The 16,704-nt window shown below is 43.7% G+C and overlaps 1 long non-coding RNA gene and 1 pseudogene across 1 annotated transcript; both read left to right on the top strand.

Annotated features, from left to right (window-relative positions):
* LOC121771836 overlaps nt 1-16,704 on the top strand; it is a 35,928-nt pseudogene that overhangs the window by 17,594 nt on the left and 1,630 nt on the right.
* Nucleotides 8,371-9,599, top strand: LOC121770710. Its single transcript, XR_006043816.1, has 2 exons — nt 8,371-8,919; nt 9,318-9,599. It is a non-coding gene; the product is annotated as an uncharacterized LOC121770710 (long non-coding RNA).

Below are 16,704 nucleotides of genomic sequence, written 5' to 3'. Positions count from 1 at the left end.
AGATGCGTCGAATAATGGAAGAATCACTTGAAGAAGATCGACGCTGGGAGGCGGAGAAAGCCGCGCCGCCCCAAAGACGCTCCCTGACTAACATCCATCGTAACCGGGAGGAAGCTGCCGCAAGGTTAGTACGCGACTACTTCTGCGATAACCCGGTTTGGGGAGATACCTACTTCCGTCGCCGTTTTCGCATGCGGAAACCGCTATTTCTCCACATCGCAAATACATTGGCAGCCCGGGAAGAGTTCTTCCAAGAAAGGTTCGACGCCGTCGGCCGTTCCAGCCACACGACGCTGCAGAAATTTACTGCAGCAATCCGTCAGCTTGCCACTGGACAAACGGCGGATGTGTTCGACGAATACCTCCACATTGGAGAAAGCATTGGGAGAATGTGCTTGATTCAATTCTGCAAAGGCGTCCGGGCATCCTTCACCGACGAATTTCTCCGGAAGCCAAGCACGACAGATTGTCAGTTTCTGCTCCACCTTCACGAAGAAGTGCACGGATTCTCCGAGATGCTCGGCAGCGTCGATTGCATGCACTGGCAATAGAAGAATTACCCTGTGGCGTGGAGGGTATCGTACACGAGCGGCCACAAAGGCACCCACCCCACCGTTATACTCGAGGCCGTTGCCGACTACCGGCTATGGATCTGGCATGCGTACTTCGGGGTCCCCGGATCGAACAACGATGTAAACGTGCTCCACCAATCCGACCTCTTCGCCGAAGTTTTGGATGGTAAAGCGTCGACCATCAACTTCATCGCTAACAACCAGCGGTATAAAATGGGGTACTATCTTGCCGACGGCATCTACCCGAAGTGGCCAACCTTCGTGAAGACGTGCAGCAGGCCTGTGAACGCAAAGCAGGCTCTTTTTGCGCAGAAGCAATAGGCTGTTTGTAAGGATGTGGAGAGGGCGTTCGGGGTTCTCCAAGTGCGCTTCAACATTATCAAAGCCCCGGCTCGTACGTGGTTTATGGAGAGTATGGTCGACATCATGTATTCGTGCATAATCTTGCACAACATGATTGTCCAAGACGAAGGACCTGAGGCGGGAAACTGGTTCGACCCTGAAGCCCCCCGGAAGCTCTACCGCAAGTAGTCCGCCTCGCAGTGGAGTGCATCCGTCTATACAAGAACGGTTGTCTATTCGAGCAAGGACACGTGACTCTACCGCCCACACCCAACTCCAATATGATCTAATTGAGCACATTTGGGAAAAATTTGGCAACCGGTAGACGCACATCATCGTCGTTCTTCTGCTTCTTTGAGCTTTAAAGATTTTGAATTTAGTGAGAGTGAGCGGAAGAAATTAAATTAAGTATTTTTCATTTTTTAGGATTTTTAATTATGTTTTTTAATTTTTTCAAAAATTTTGTGTTGTAAATTTATTTTATTTAATGAAATGTGTTTTTATTAATTGAATTAGTTGGAAATAAAAATAAAAAATGAAAATGAATGAATAGTAATTTAAGAGATGGTTAAGAGACGGATAAGAGATGGAGGATTGCATGTTCTATCCCTTAGTTAAGAGATGGAGTAAAAAGTACAGTGGGGCCCAAGAATAGTAATTTAAGATACGGTTAAGGGACGGATAAGAAACAGCGTTGCAGATGGCCTAACACCAATTCAAGTTTAATACTCCAATCACAATGAACTGTTTTATGTATGAATACGGAGCATTATGTTGTATCAAGTGTATATCATATTTCAGGCTGCTAGTTCAGAGCTGCGGCAAAGCAGGTTATTTTTCAAGCTCTTGGAGGCCGTTCTTAAAACCGGGAATCGTATGAACGATGGGACCTTCCGTGGTGGTGCACAGGCATTTAAGCTCGATACCCTTCTCAAGTTAGCAGACGTGAAAGGAACATACAGAAAGACTACACTGTTGCACTTTGTTGTCCACGAAATAATCTGATCCGAAGGCATAAGGGCATCAATAACCCCGTCCCCATTTCCGGCCCCAAGTCCCCTCCACGTCATCATTCCTCTACAGTTGCGGCCTAGGCCTCGGGCCGCAACTAATAAATGACACTATCCACAACTCCAACCTATTTTACACGTAAAATAAAAAACACCGGAAATTTATAACACGAAAAATTTCATTTATAACACGAGAATTTCATTTTTAATACCAAAACAATAAATTATAACCTAAAAAATATAAGAATATTAAAAAAATAAAAAATTGGGGAGTAGGCAGCACGTCGCCCCTCTTCTTCTTCTTCCTCCTTCTTCATCTCCCCCTCCCTCTTCTTCCTCTTCCAAAATGTAAAAATTCAGAACAATAATTGCAAATCTGCAGCACGTCACCGCCCCTCTTCTTCATCTTCCTCTCTCTTCTTCCTCTCCTCCTCCCTCTTCTTTCTCTTCCTCCATCTTCTTTTCTTCCAATTTTTGGTAAAAATTGCAGCCCTTCCGTCACGGCCCCCAAGCTGCAACGCCGTACCAGGCCGGGACGCAGGACGCTCACCAGGCCGGGAACGCGGCCCCGGGACCGGCCTGGGCCGTGACTCGCCTCCGTGTAACGCATGGGACGGGCCGAGACTCGCGATTTGCAGCCCGGCCCTCCGCGTTACAGATGCTCTAAGAGCAGCACATAGGTGCATAAAGTCTGATGATTCCTCTAATCAACCCTCGGACAAGCATTTCAGGAGCCTTGGCCTCCAGATGGTCTCTGGCTTGAGTAACGAGTTTGAGAATGTCAGGAGGGTCGCTCTACTGGATACTGACACATTAACAGGAACAGTAGCCGAGTTTGAGAGCATCTCCAATAACCGGCGTCACCACCGCGACGCCGATTTTTCGCCCACGCCGGTTTGACGCCGAACCATTGGAACCGGCGTGGGCGAAATCGGCGTCGCCATGCCGATTCCCGCGCTGACGCCGGTTCCGACGCCGGTTCCGACGTTGATCCTCACGGGCGCCATTGTGCGTCCCGGATCGGCGCCAAACCGGCGTCGGATTTAAATTTTTTTTTTTTGTTTTTCGAAAACACTATATATACGCGCGTTGAACCTCATTTTCATTCGCACCCTTTGTTTTAACGAGTACTCTCTCTCTACCTTACTTTCTGTATAAGATCAATAACGAGCAATGGAGAACAACTACGAAGGTACTCCAGTTAATCCCGGGGGATGGTCTCAGACTCCCCCGCCTCCCGGTGTAGGGTCTCAGACGCCCCCGACTCCCGGGGCAGGGTCCCATACTTCCCCGGCTCCTGGGGGAGGTGGTTGGCTTCCGATGAGCGGGTACTACTACATGTACCCGTGGCAGCATATGATTCCGGGGTGGGCACCCGGCATGCAGCCCCCTATGCAGATGATGCCGGGGTGGGCACCCGGCATGCAGCCACCGGCGCAACAGATGATGCCACCGGCGCAACAGATGATTCCCCCGGCGCAGGGGACGCACGGGGGGGACAACGCCTATCGGCCGACTTTTGATTTTTCCACCGGTTCTTCGCACACATCGACCCCAACGGATGCACAGTATACGGAGACCTTCTCCTTAGCCGACTTGGGTTTTGATATTAACGAGGTTTCGGAAACTCTCATTCAAAGCCAGGGAGTAGGGCGGGGTAAGAAGAAGGGCAAGGCGAAGAAGGTCGGCGAGTCGTCGCAGCCCCAAGCCGAAATCCGGGGCCGGAGGAAGTGGACAGACGCGGAGAACGTTGCGGTTTCCAAGGCGTGGGTGAGTGTCTGCGACGATCCTCTGGTTTCGAATAACCAGAGGATCGTCAACTTGTGGGCCAAGATAGCCGCAGCCTACAGGGCATTTTGCCCTGAAGGGAGACCGTGCACCGGGGAGGAGGTCCGGAAGTGCTGGGACCGAATCAGGGTTGGCGTATCTCGATTTTCGGGTTTGTACGCCAACGCCCTCCGCATGCAGACCAGTGGCCAAACAGAGGAAGACTGCAGGAGGATTGCGGAGAGAGCCTACCCCGATCCGGATAAGAAGTACTATGAGTTCACCTACTGGAACTGCTACGTTGTGCTCAACGAGTCGGAGAAATTCCGGGCAGGCGTCGACGCTGGCTGGCCGAAGAGGCAGAGACTGAACTATACCGGAGATTATAGCGGCAGCAGCGGTGGTTCGTCAGACCTCCCTGAGACGGCCCAGGAGGTCCCGACTCCTCGGTCGTTCGGTCGCCGACCTCGCCCGGTTGGGCAAAGGCGGGCGCAGCAGGTTGCGAGGGGGGGCACCCCGAGTTCCCAGGACGTCCATTCGTCATCCCCCCTCGGCAGGTCTACCGAGGAGCTCAAATTCTTCGCGCGCTCAAATGGTGAAGACCTTAGCCGACTTCCAAGCGGCGGTGGACCCCGAGGTGAAGGATTTTCTTCGTGTATTGCTCCAGAGCCAGCGTGAAGAATTGGAGGCGATGAGGAGGGACACCGGCGGGAATAGCCGCGGCGTAGGTGGCGACGGAGGCGGCGGCGACGACGGTGAAGAAGCGCTGGGCGACGACGGAGACGAGGACGGCGGCGATGAGTGATTTTGTTTTACTTTTTTAAATTAGTGTACTTTTTAATTTTTGTATTTTTTTTATATTATTGTACTTTTTTTAAAAATTAATGTACTTTTTAAATTTTAATATTATTATTCGAATTTTCCGTATTTGTCTCGTAAATTAAATTCCGTATGTTGATACAAGTGTAAATTAAATTATATAATTGTTAGTGTGAAGGCTATGTGAGGGCTATTTGATGTCCAGTTGATGTGGCAAGCTGATGTGGCAGGAGAATTGTAGTGCTGATGATGTGGCAATGTGAAGGCTATTTGATGGCTATTTGACGTCCGTGCTTATTGGAGATGCTCTGAGAATGTCAGGAGCGCCGCTCTACTGGATACTGACACATTAACAGGAACAGTAGCCAACCTCGGCCACGCCCTTGATAAAGCCAGGAATACCCTGAGATCCGAAATGGAAAGCATACCGCCAGATAATGGCTTTCACCAGGCACTGAGGAGCTTCGTGGTGAACGCTGAGGTTGATGTGAGGTGGTCGCATGAGGAAGAAAAGCGTATTATGGCATTATTAAAGAGTAGTGCAGACTACTTCCATGGGAAGTCTGCTAAGGATGAGGGCCTGAGATTGTTCGCGATTTCCTTATAATATTGGATAAAGTATGCAAAAGAAGTGCAAGTTGCGAGTATAGCGCCTAGGAACCGAGATACAACAGTGGTTCTTCCTGACCCAAGACAAATTCTTGCGCATTTGCTTGGAGTTGGAAATCTATGATCTACAACTCTTTTAACGCTTCACCATTCTTTCTTCCTTCTCCATTTTGTTTAAATTAAATTTATCGCCCAGACAGAAAAAACAAAAAAAAGGATAAGCAAATTCGACTTCATAAAGCGCTCAAGAATATGGAGTAGCTTTTTGTTGATTACAACTGCTATTAGCTAAACAAGAAAAAGGAAAAAAGGGGATTTAAATTCCAGTCATTCATTTACAAAAAAGCTCAATTCCCTCCCTAACAAATGCATCTAAACACGAAACAACAATCTGTAGAAAACTAGCAACCGGAATAGCGACGGCCTAATCCTCATCCGCAGCAGAGGGCTTTGACGACCCGGTCTTCTTCGGGAGCAGTAGATTGTGAATGTTGGGCATCACACCGCCATTCGCAATCGTGACATCCCCAAGAAGCTTGCTCAGCTCCTCATCGTTCCTCACGGCCAGCTGAATGTGACGGGGAACAATCCTCGTCTTCTTGTTGTCCCTCGCTGCGTTGCCGGCCAATTCCAGAACCTGAAATTCAAACTCAATTAAATTGTGCCTTTTTACTGAGACTGTTACAAACCCTAGAATTTGGGGATTTCTGAAATCGGGACACAAAATTCATAAAATCGAAAGATCCAGGAAGCCAATTTTTCAAACAGACTGATTAATTCAAGGTAATTACCTCTGCGGCAAGGTACTCTAGCACGGCGGCGAGGTAGACCGGAGCACCGGCGCCGACTCTTTCGGCGTATTTTCCAGCCTTGAGAAACCGAGCGATACGGCCGACGGGAAACTGAAGGCCGGCCTTACTGCTTCGAGATGTGGCCTTCTTAGCCGCTCCGGATCCTAGCGTCTTGCCCCGACCAGCCATTGCGATCTCTTAAAGCTTGGAAGAGAATTAGGAAGAAAGAGATTTGGAGGGAGCTCGGAACAAAGAAATGGCTAATTGATAGTGAAATTTCGGTTCGAGTGGATTATATAGTGATGGGGGTTGCATATGAACCAATCATTAAGCAGTAAGGGGATCGTGGATTACGACCGTTGATAAGTGTTTGAATAGATGGTTAGATTTGGTTGAGAGTTCAAATTTGGGGATTTGGCTTTCAATCCTCAGGATTCCCTCTCCGCTTCTTTATTTGTACTTTGTTTTTTGGAGGAATCTTCTTTGTAGTAGTAGTAATTTATTTATAAAGAAATTACGGTTGAAATTAGATTTAATTGATGAGTAGGAGTATTTTATTTGTATAATTGTTTGTTACTATAAGGGCATCCACCGTCGTTAGAACTTCTCATTGCACTGCCACGTCATAAGGACTTCTCACTGTACAGTGGCGGACATCCTCAAAGATATCTCGACGGACTTCTCACATTAATAAAAATTCACAAATTCACCAAATTAAATAATTTACGGAATTATAGAATTTTCAAAAATAAAAATAAAATAATCGGGACGTCCGTGGGGTCAACGCAATGGCGGAAGTCCGCAAGGACGTCGCGACGGACGTCCCGGGAACGCCGCGGAACTCCGGTGAACGGAGATTGGCTGGCTTGGAAAGGGGAACCAGGACTCGGCTGGTGAAGCGCGTCTAGGTTGGGTCTGTAATCTCCAAATGCGGAACGACTCAGATTCCGTTGTAAAGGTGGCGGAGTTGGAGAGGACCTCCACAACTGAGATGGAGGAAGGGGTGGACTCGATGCCCACGGTGGGAGAGATTGATTCCAACTCCAATGCTGGGACGGAGACGCATATCCGCCAAAGCCCGACGGCTGAGAAGCATATCCGCCAAAACCCGATGGCTGCGAAGGATAGGCCGAAGGGTTTGATGGATTGCTGCCATATCCCGATTCCTGAGAGTCGGGTGATTCGTTGTCTCCTCGGTGCATATTTTAGAGGGTGGTTGTGTAGATAGTGAGTGGATGGATTTTGTGAAAATGGTGAAAAATAGGTGGTGGGGAGTGGTATTTATAGAGGAAAAAAAAATTAAAATCGCGCCGCATGCGCCGCGGCGGATGTCCGCACTATAGTCGCCGCGCCTATAGGCGCGGCTATGTCCCCCCGCCGCGTCCTCGCCCCGCACCCGGCGATCGCCCGTCCGCCCACCCTCGCCACGTCCGCCGCGTCCGCCCTCGGGGCGGACAACCTCGCCACTATAGGCCGCCCACTGACTGCCCACCCTCGCGGCTATAGCCGCGTCCACTCCATAGTGGACACTCTAATTTATCAATGCAGTCTATTGGGCGCAATACAGTGAATAGCTTGTTTATTTCAGTGATGTTCATTTAGAGAGAGAGGGGGAAAAAGAATAGCTTGTTTATTTCAGTAATTTGGCTTCTGATGTTTAAATTTCACATATTTATATGATTTTTTATTTAACAAGAAGAGTATGTAAACAAAAAATATTGCTATTTTGTCTGAGTTATACTCGCTATCACTTTTTTCTAATTTCGGCTTTATTACATATTTACAGTACTTACTCGGTCTCATAATAGGAGTCACATTTGGCGTGACACGATTTTTAAAAAAAGTAAACAATAGTGAATTTAAAAAATTTGTGAATATGAGGTCCACTTTTTATATATTTGCTTTATAATAGAATGTGAGTGAAGTAAGTTAGTGAAATGTGAGACCTACTTATTATTTATGCTAAAAGTAAAATGTGACTCTTATTATCGAACGGACTGAAATGATTAGTACGTCATCCGTCCACTACCAATAGTCTTAGTGGTTCATGATATAAGTTTTAATATAAAAATTTACAAAATTAATTTTCCCTTACTTTCTGATTGTATGGCTGAAATATTATTTTATTAAAATACTAATTATGATAATAATAATAATAATAATTTTATTGATTTATTTGTTCATAATGATTCATTGTATATATCTTATTATGATTATCATTATAATCAACTAATAATTTAATTGAGGAAATTTATAGTATTAATCATTTAATTAACTGAATTTAAGAAATATTTAGAAGTCCGATAAATTTTATTTCGTACGGATAAATGGGGTATATTTTTCCGAGAAAGAAAGGCTGACCTTAGGGATTTCTATAAATAGTAATAAGCCCATTTCCTCAAATCAATCTCAAAGTTATAGTAATATATAAGATGGCGTTTCCTTTAAGGGTTCGTTTGGTACCCATGTTAGTCCATGTTAGGCCTCCCTATCTACCCCAACTTCCTTGTTTGGTTGGCATGTTAGCTATCTACCTGACCCGGATCTTCCATCCCACGACCCGACTGAAACGTAGACACGGGAAACCAAAATGCAGATAACTCAATCTCTAGTTTAACCTGCGATAGGGAGGAAGAAAGGAGCTTGAAGCTTTGGCATTTCACCCAATTGACTTCCATACCCCTGACCTTTATTCTCCATTCACTCCATGGATCGGCAAAATTGCAGCACAATCAACTAGCACTTGCTGTATCGCGACGCGTTCATCTACAAAATTGGTTTGGGTCGAACATCGTGGTTGCCGTTGGTGGTCGTCTGAATTATAATTTCATAATGGGCTTAACCAATTTCTATGTATAAATGATTTAGTCGCTACTCGGAGACTCCGCCGAATCGAATTTCGTGATTCATTCGTCAACGGGATGGAGACTGTTGGAACTCATGTTGCGAATTCGGAATTGAAGTCCAGTCATCGTGATCACGTTTCGCATCTTTCTCTTGATATAGGAGGTGATCGCTTGTTTAATTGCTGGATATCCTTCGTATGCAATTGCAGTTGTTGCTTTTGTTTGATTTGCGACTGCGATTGATTACCCTTTTCCCATTTTCAATTGTGATTTGGGCGCTTCCTATTTTAATTATACGAAAATGCCCGTAAAAAAGCAATCTTTTCAAGTAGTAGGATTTTTCTTACAAGTTACTCCGTTATGAGGAAATGTTAAATTCGACTTGTCGAATTTTACAACTTGGATTCAAGATCATTTATCATTCTGCTTGGTATAGTTTTACTTCATTTATTGATAATTTCCAACTTTGTAAAGCTGTACCCTCGGTGATGCAAAGTTTTAAAATAGTGAGTTGATGAACCAATCAAGATTTTGCATTGATCTTTCCTTTATTATCTACAGGTTCTCTAATAAAGATGGTTTACTTCTCAAGTGGCAGTAGCTCCTCCTCCTCTGATGATGATGATGAGAAACACAGCTATTTAAAGGAGGGAATCTCACTTTGAATGAAATGAACTCAGTATAGCCAAACTTTTCTGGGATTGTTGTGGTAGATTGTTGAAGGTAATCGACATTTCCCTCAGCTTAATTTGTATAACTAACTGTATGAATCTATCATCCAGGATTCATAATTGTATTTGCGTATTCATTCTTTGATGAATGGAAGTTCAGTTCTTGGTTTGAGTTTATGTGCCTGCCTTGTCTTTGATGCAGCAGTTTAGTTTTGAAAAACAATGAGGATAAAATCGGGAATGCACACTTGTATCTCTAGTTTCGTAAACGCATACCAAACAGCGTGTTTACGGAGGTGGGGATATGTGTCTGTGCAAACAAACATAGGCCAGAGATTGCTAACTCTATCACTAAACCTGATATTGGATATTACATCTTCTTAACCCATGTTAGGCCAACATGGGTAACAAACGAACCCTAATTTACTTCCAGCTTCAGGATTTCAGGTAACAATGTGGGTGTAAACGACAACCGTCGCTCTGTAACTTAGATTTTTTTCTTCCATATGCTTCACAACATACGGTATATATTATTTCATTCTATGTAAATTGATTTAGTTATTCCATCATTTAGTCTTTGATAAAAACGTGTGGAAAAGGTTGACCGATATAGAGTTGTTTGATACATATATTTCTTTTATTTGATACTGTTATTTGTTTTAGTTTATCATTTTAATAGGGATATGACATTTATGCCTCTATTACCCGGATGATTTGGAAAAAATACTCCTATTCTGCAAGATCTCTATCAGCGGCGGTGCTTTGCTATTTGAATTGAATACTACTAAATTAGAGGTTCAACTCAATTTAAAACTTCCCAATTAATTACGGCACAAAGTAAAACTTACAAACAAATATAGACAGCAAGTTACAGAAGATTGGAATTAAGAAGAAATTGGACATGAAGATCAACTGTTATCTCTGGCAATATATATACATATATATATATTTGTTGGAATCGTGCTTGGTCAAATGATTTTTGACTAATAATAAATGTTACAAGAAATTTAATTTTATGAAATTAAATGCAATAACGTCGATCTACCTTCCGAGTAGATGACCGTAGTATATTCATTTTCTCAAATCCGATTCCCGGTGAGTGAGAAAATAATATATTAAAGTTGGTTACAATAAAGCTAGAAATGAGCTATGTGAAAAGACTAAGAGATTAATTAACTAAGTGTTAATTATCTCACATCGGGGATGATAGACTTCTTTGATGAAGTATTTAATCAGATGAATTATCATGTGTAATAATTATCGTGGAATAAAACGGGTGACAGAGCCCACACGCGCGCGCCGCCGCCGCCCGCCCGCGACCCGGTCACCGCGCACCGTGACCCGTGACCCTTGTGCCTTGTGCCTTGTGCCTTGGTCTTTGGGCTGTTCTTTGGAGCTGGTCGTTGAGCGTGGTTCGAGCCCCGCTTGTTCTTTTTAAACCACCCCAAACTCCACGCTATCCCCGAGGGGTCCTGGTTCACGTCATGGTCCCGTTGGACCCCGACGCACAACGGGAGACAAAAGGTCCCCGCTGGACCCCGACGCATGACGGGAGACCAAAGGTCCCCGTTGGACCCCGGCTCACAACGGGAGTCAAAAGGTACCCGCTGGACCCCGACCCATAACGGGAGACAAAAGGTCCCCGATGGACCCCGACGGGTCCATGGTGTATCCCGTCATGTAGCGTGTCCAGGTGCGTCGTGTCTCTTCAGCTCCCACTGGCTAGTGCACCAGTCAATAACCCCCGGCGGTTACAGTCAAGCCATCATGGCACACATAATGGCTGTTGACTCCATCAATGCCCTGCAGGTGGACTTGGCCTATAAATAGGCATGCGTCCTCTGCATTCTAGGTATAACACTACACAAGCATTTTTGCCTACTCCCTCTCTGCATAACTTCCCGTCGAAGCTCTGCCCCCGCCTCACTCCCGTTCGCCGGAGCTCTGTTGCTAGCGGTGCTGCTACTCCAGAGACGAAGCCGTTTTATCTTTGGGGACGACACGCCAAACCGAGAGCACTACCGGGGCGTATCTCGTCTTGCGGAAAGAGGACTCCTCGACTCGGCTTACCGCTTTCCACAACATATTTCCATGTAATTGTTCAGTTGTTTAACGTGTAATTTTCATTGTTTTCTTTTCCTTGTAATTTTCGCCCGGCAAGACTTGTATCTCACGTTCATCAACAATATTTTGCAGAGAAACAAAAGGGAAAGGGCGGCCTTGAATCCAATAAGAATATCTTACTTTACTAGAAACATCAGAGTTTGACTAAAAAGCAACCCTTTTCTAAGCTATTCTATATCATCCTATGTTCCACTTCCACAAGTAGTTGATCATATTTGGTAGCTATCGTTGGGATGTCAGTTGAATCTGAAACACTCCTAACTTGATGTTTCATACCCTAACATGCTAAATTTGTGTTGGTTCGAATTAGGACATCTCCATTGCTGAAAAGGAAGAACATGAAAGACAAAAGGAAGAGATTAGGGAATTGGTCCTTCAAAGTGATGAACATGATCTAACCCTAAAACTACAACTCATTGACTTCATTCAACAGCTTGGACTTGGCTATCATTTCGAAAAGGAAATCGACACAACCTTACGATGGATTCCTGACACCTATACTGAGAGGGATAACGACAACGATCTTCGGCTAGTTGCTCTTCGCTTTCGCCTACTACGCAAACAAGGTTTCCATGTTCCATGCGGTATGTCTATACATATGAATCATAGTACTATTTTTTCTAACTCTACACATTGAGTCGTAGTATTAATTACTTTTGGGATGTTTTTATATTACGATAAAAATAACCATGTTTAATCTTTCTTATTTTTTTCTCAATTTAATTATGTAGTTTATTCTCTATTTTATAATCTCTTCACGATTAACTCACTAATCATTATTTGTACAGATGTTTTTAGCAAATTCTTAGACGAGGAAGGAAATTTCAAGGAGTCAATAACGAAGGATGTTGAAGGGTTGTTGAACTTGTACGAGGCATCAAACTATGGAGTGCATGGAGAGGAAATTCTTGACAAAGCATTAGAATTTTCCTCTTATCATCTCCGGTCTTTAATCATGAACATGAGTAATAATTCTCTTTCGGCGCGAGTTAGGGAAGCTCTGAATATCCCAATTTCAAAGACTCTAAACAGATTGGGAGCAAGAAAATTCATTTCTATGTACAAAGAAGACGACTCATGCAACAAAAAGCTACTCGATTTTGCGATATTGGACTTCAATCTTGTGCAGAAGGTACACCAGAAAGAGCTAAGTCATCTTACAAGGTTAGCAGAGATGGATAACATACAAATTCATCGTTTTTTTTTTCGTGATAAATCTCCAATTAAAGAGAACGCATCACTGATTGATTGAATTATTGGTGTAGGTGGTGGAAGGAATTGGACTTTGCAAATAAACTTCCCTTCGCTAGAGATAGACTTGTGGAATGCTATTTTTGGATTATGGGTGTTTACTTTGGCTTCTGCCCTTGACGACATTTACGACGTCTATGGAACGTTAGAGGAACTAACGCTTTTCACTAGCATTGTCCGAAGGTAGGTGGAACGTTTTATTATGCATATTGTAGTTTAAAACAACGTCGTATTTAATTTTTTCAAAGTATTAGTTCCATTTTCAATGTTTTGGGGTTTAAATGAAAATTATCAATTCATGTTATTTAATGAAAGCCATAATTGTTATTTTCATTTAATCTTCCATGCACTTAGTTAATTGCGAAGTTTGAGAATTAACAAATACGTAGAATTTGTCTTCCACTGAATTTTGTTATTTTGTCTTTGCTCTAAAATTAATATCAAGAAGTTTTAATGAAAAAAGAATTTTTCGGGGTATTTTCAATTTATAAAGTTTGAGTTTAATAGGGACATTAGAGCATCCCCAACGGTGCTCGTTAGGGAAGACGTCGTCCGTGCCGGTGGCGCGGCACGCACGCTGCTGTCCGCCGCTGCACTCTTGCCGACGGCACGGCACTGCTCGATGTATCAAGCACGTCCGTGCCTCTGAGCAGGGCGACGTGGCGCCCTCTCATTCTCCAACGGCTTAGCCGTTGCAATTTCTATTATTATTTTTTTAAAATTGAAATTAATATTAAAAATAAAAAAAATATTTTCGGATTCCCAAAAATATAGCCGTTTTATTACCGTTTTTTGAATTTTTTTTTTTTTAAAAATTTTGTAATCCCAAAATCATCTATAATAAATACACACATTCATCATCCATTTTTCACATCAAATTATCTCTCATTCATATTTTTCATACAACTCATCTACATCTTCCTCTCTCACTCATACCCTCTCTAAATTTAAAAATGGATTTCAGCGATATCATGGCGGAAGCGGAGCGCGAAGAACAAGAATACTATGAACAATATCATGCCGCCTATGAAGCCTATGTCGCCGCCGCTACCCCCCGCCCCTACTCGTCGACCAACTAGATCAACTCGCCTCTACATCCCTCGTGGCCGGGAGAGAGCCCACGAAAGGCTCGTTGCCGACTATTTTTCCGACGAGCCGCGGTTTCCGAATGATTACTTCCGGCGCCATTTCGCATATCAAAACGGTTGTTTATGCGTATTGTCAACACATTGTCCGCCCGTGTTGAATACTTTCAATCACGTAGAGATGCAACCGGTAGGCAAAGTCTCTCGGCGTTGCAGAAGTGTACTTGTGCCATCCGAAAACTTGCTATTGGGCAAACGGCTGACCTCTTCGATGAGTATTTGCATGTGGGTGAGTAAACTGGAATCGAATGCCTCAAAAAATTTTGTGACGGCGTTCGTTCTGCTTTCGGTGATGAATTCCTTTGGGCATCTACCACCGAAGATTGTCAACGGTTGCTTCATCTTTTCGAAACAGTCCACAGATTTCCCGGTATGCTTGGCAGTATTGACTGCATGCATTGGAAGTGGAAGAATTACCCGAATGCTTGGAGGGGGCAACACTTAAGCGGCCATAAAGGCGGCGGCCCAACGCTTATCCTTGAAGCGATCGCCGACTACCGCCTATGGATTTGACATGCATATTTCGGTGTGGCCGTATCCAACAACGACTTGAACATGTTCTATTCTTCACTACTCTTTAATGATGTTTTGAATGGTGTAGCACCGAGATCGACTTCACCGTCAACGGAAATCCATACCACATAGGTTACTATCTCGCTGATGGTATCTACCCAAGGTGGTTGACTTTCGTGAAGACGCTCAACAATCCGCAAGACCCGAGATATGTTCTTTATGCGCAGCGTCAAGAGGCTGCTCGGAAAGACGTCGAAAGAGCTTTTGGGGTCCTTCAAGGCCGATTCAACATTGTGAGGGCCCCGTCTCGGCTGTGGTACGTTAAGAATATTGCCGACATCATGTACACGTGTATTATCTTGCACAACATGATTATAGTTGATGAAGGACCGATGGCGTCTAACTTTAACGACGAGGATGAAGCCGGAAGCTCAACCGCAAGGTCTCACCCACGCCGAGGTATGCATACGACGGTGCGCGAGAGGATCCAAACAAGACACATAATACGCGATACCAAGACCCACATTGAGCTACAAGATGACTTAATCAAACACATTTGAGCGAAATTCGGCAACGAGTAGTGAGTTTTTTAATTTTTATGAATTTAATTATGTAATTTTTAATTTTTAGAATTTAAATTATGTAATTTTTATTTTTTAGGATTTAAATTATGTAATTTTTATTTTTTAGGATTTAAATTATGTAATTTTTATTTTTTAGAATTTAATTATGAAAATTTTAATTTTTTAATGATTAGTAATAGTATTTTGGATATGTTTAATGCATTTTAATATTGTGGAAATGTTTTTACTTAAATTGAATAATAGAATGGTGAGACTCTTGAGCATGTCCTTGCGGAAGAGCATGGATGAGGGTGTTGTGCTCTTGGGAAGAGGAGGGAGTAAAAAATTAATAAATATAGGGTCGAGCTCACAACTATACTCTTTGGCAAGAGCATGGTTGGGGATGCTCTTAATGCTATTGATGAATTGCCACCGTACATGCGGATATACTACAAAGCCCTATTCGATGTATATGTTGAAATGGAAGATACAATGCTCACATATGCGGTCGAACATGGAAAAGCTGAGGTATATGTGCAGAATATTTTTATGAAGAATTAAGGCGTAAAAATGATACTTACTTAATATATACTCCTTCCGTCTCATAACAGATGTTTTACTTTCCCTTTTAGTTTGTACCACAAAAGATGTCACATTTCTTTTTTTAGATAAAGATCAATCTCATATTAATATAAATATATTATTTTCTCTCCCCACCTAACATATAAAACAACATCTCTTAAAATCCCGTATCATTTTCCAAGTATGTCATCTTTTATGGGACAGATGGAGTAGTATAAATGATACTTAGAGCATCCACAACCGTGCTCTTGCCAGCGAGCACGATTGTGGGCCCGGCGTCACTATTCATGCCTGCTCTCTGGCAAGAGCACAACACCCACAGCTGTGCTCTTCCGCAAGGACGAACACAATTCAATTTAAAATTCAATTAAACAAAAACATTTCCATAATATTAAAATTCATTAAAAAACCACAATAAATATTACAAATTACAAATAAAATAAAAAAGACATAATTAAAATCCTAAAAATTAAAAATTACATAATTAAAATACTAAAAATTAAAAATTACATAATTAAACTCCTAAAAATTAAAAATTACATAATTATTGGCTAATATTACCCGATGAAGACTACTCATCCGGCGGCACTAACCCCAATTGTTTTTGGAGACCCAATATCATGGTCTCGTGCGTTTGAAGTTGCGTGGGGGTCATAGTTGACCTATCGACCATATTGAGTTGGCCTAAGAGCATCCACAGCGAGTTGTTCGGGGGTGGAGGTAGCGCATAGGGAGCGGGGGCAGATGGAGTCGCAACGCGACGGCGGTCGGCCGCCGCCTTCTTCCTTCCTTGCGGTCGGCGTCTGGAACCACTTGGTCCGGCATCGGGGCTACCCAAGTTAGCTCCGGCGAGTTGGCTAGCCACTTCTTCGGAGCCGGCGTCAGATAGGGATACCGACCTTGACTCCCATATACTTCGGGTGCGTCCGCGTGTCCTGCCAAACGTTGAGGTACTTGAACGACTTGCCGTTCATGGATTGGTAGGTGCTCAGCGAGGCAGTGATGATGTCGACCTCGCTCCGGCCGCTCCCGGCATTCCGCGTCTCCTGGAAGAAATAGCCATTGAACTTGCCAATTTCTTCGTTGGCTCGGCCGATGG

The sequence above is a fragment of the Salvia splendens genome, chromosome 16 (assembly GCF_004379255.2).
Source record: "Salvia splendens isolate huo1 chromosome 16, SspV2, whole genome shotgun sequence".
Classification (NCBI taxonomy): domain Eukaryota; kingdom Viridiplantae; phylum Streptophyta; class Magnoliopsida; order Lamiales; family Lamiaceae; genus Salvia; species Salvia splendens.
The sequence above is the reverse complement of the archived record's forward strand: the minus strand, read 5'-3'. Positions and strand labels throughout refer to the sequence as shown.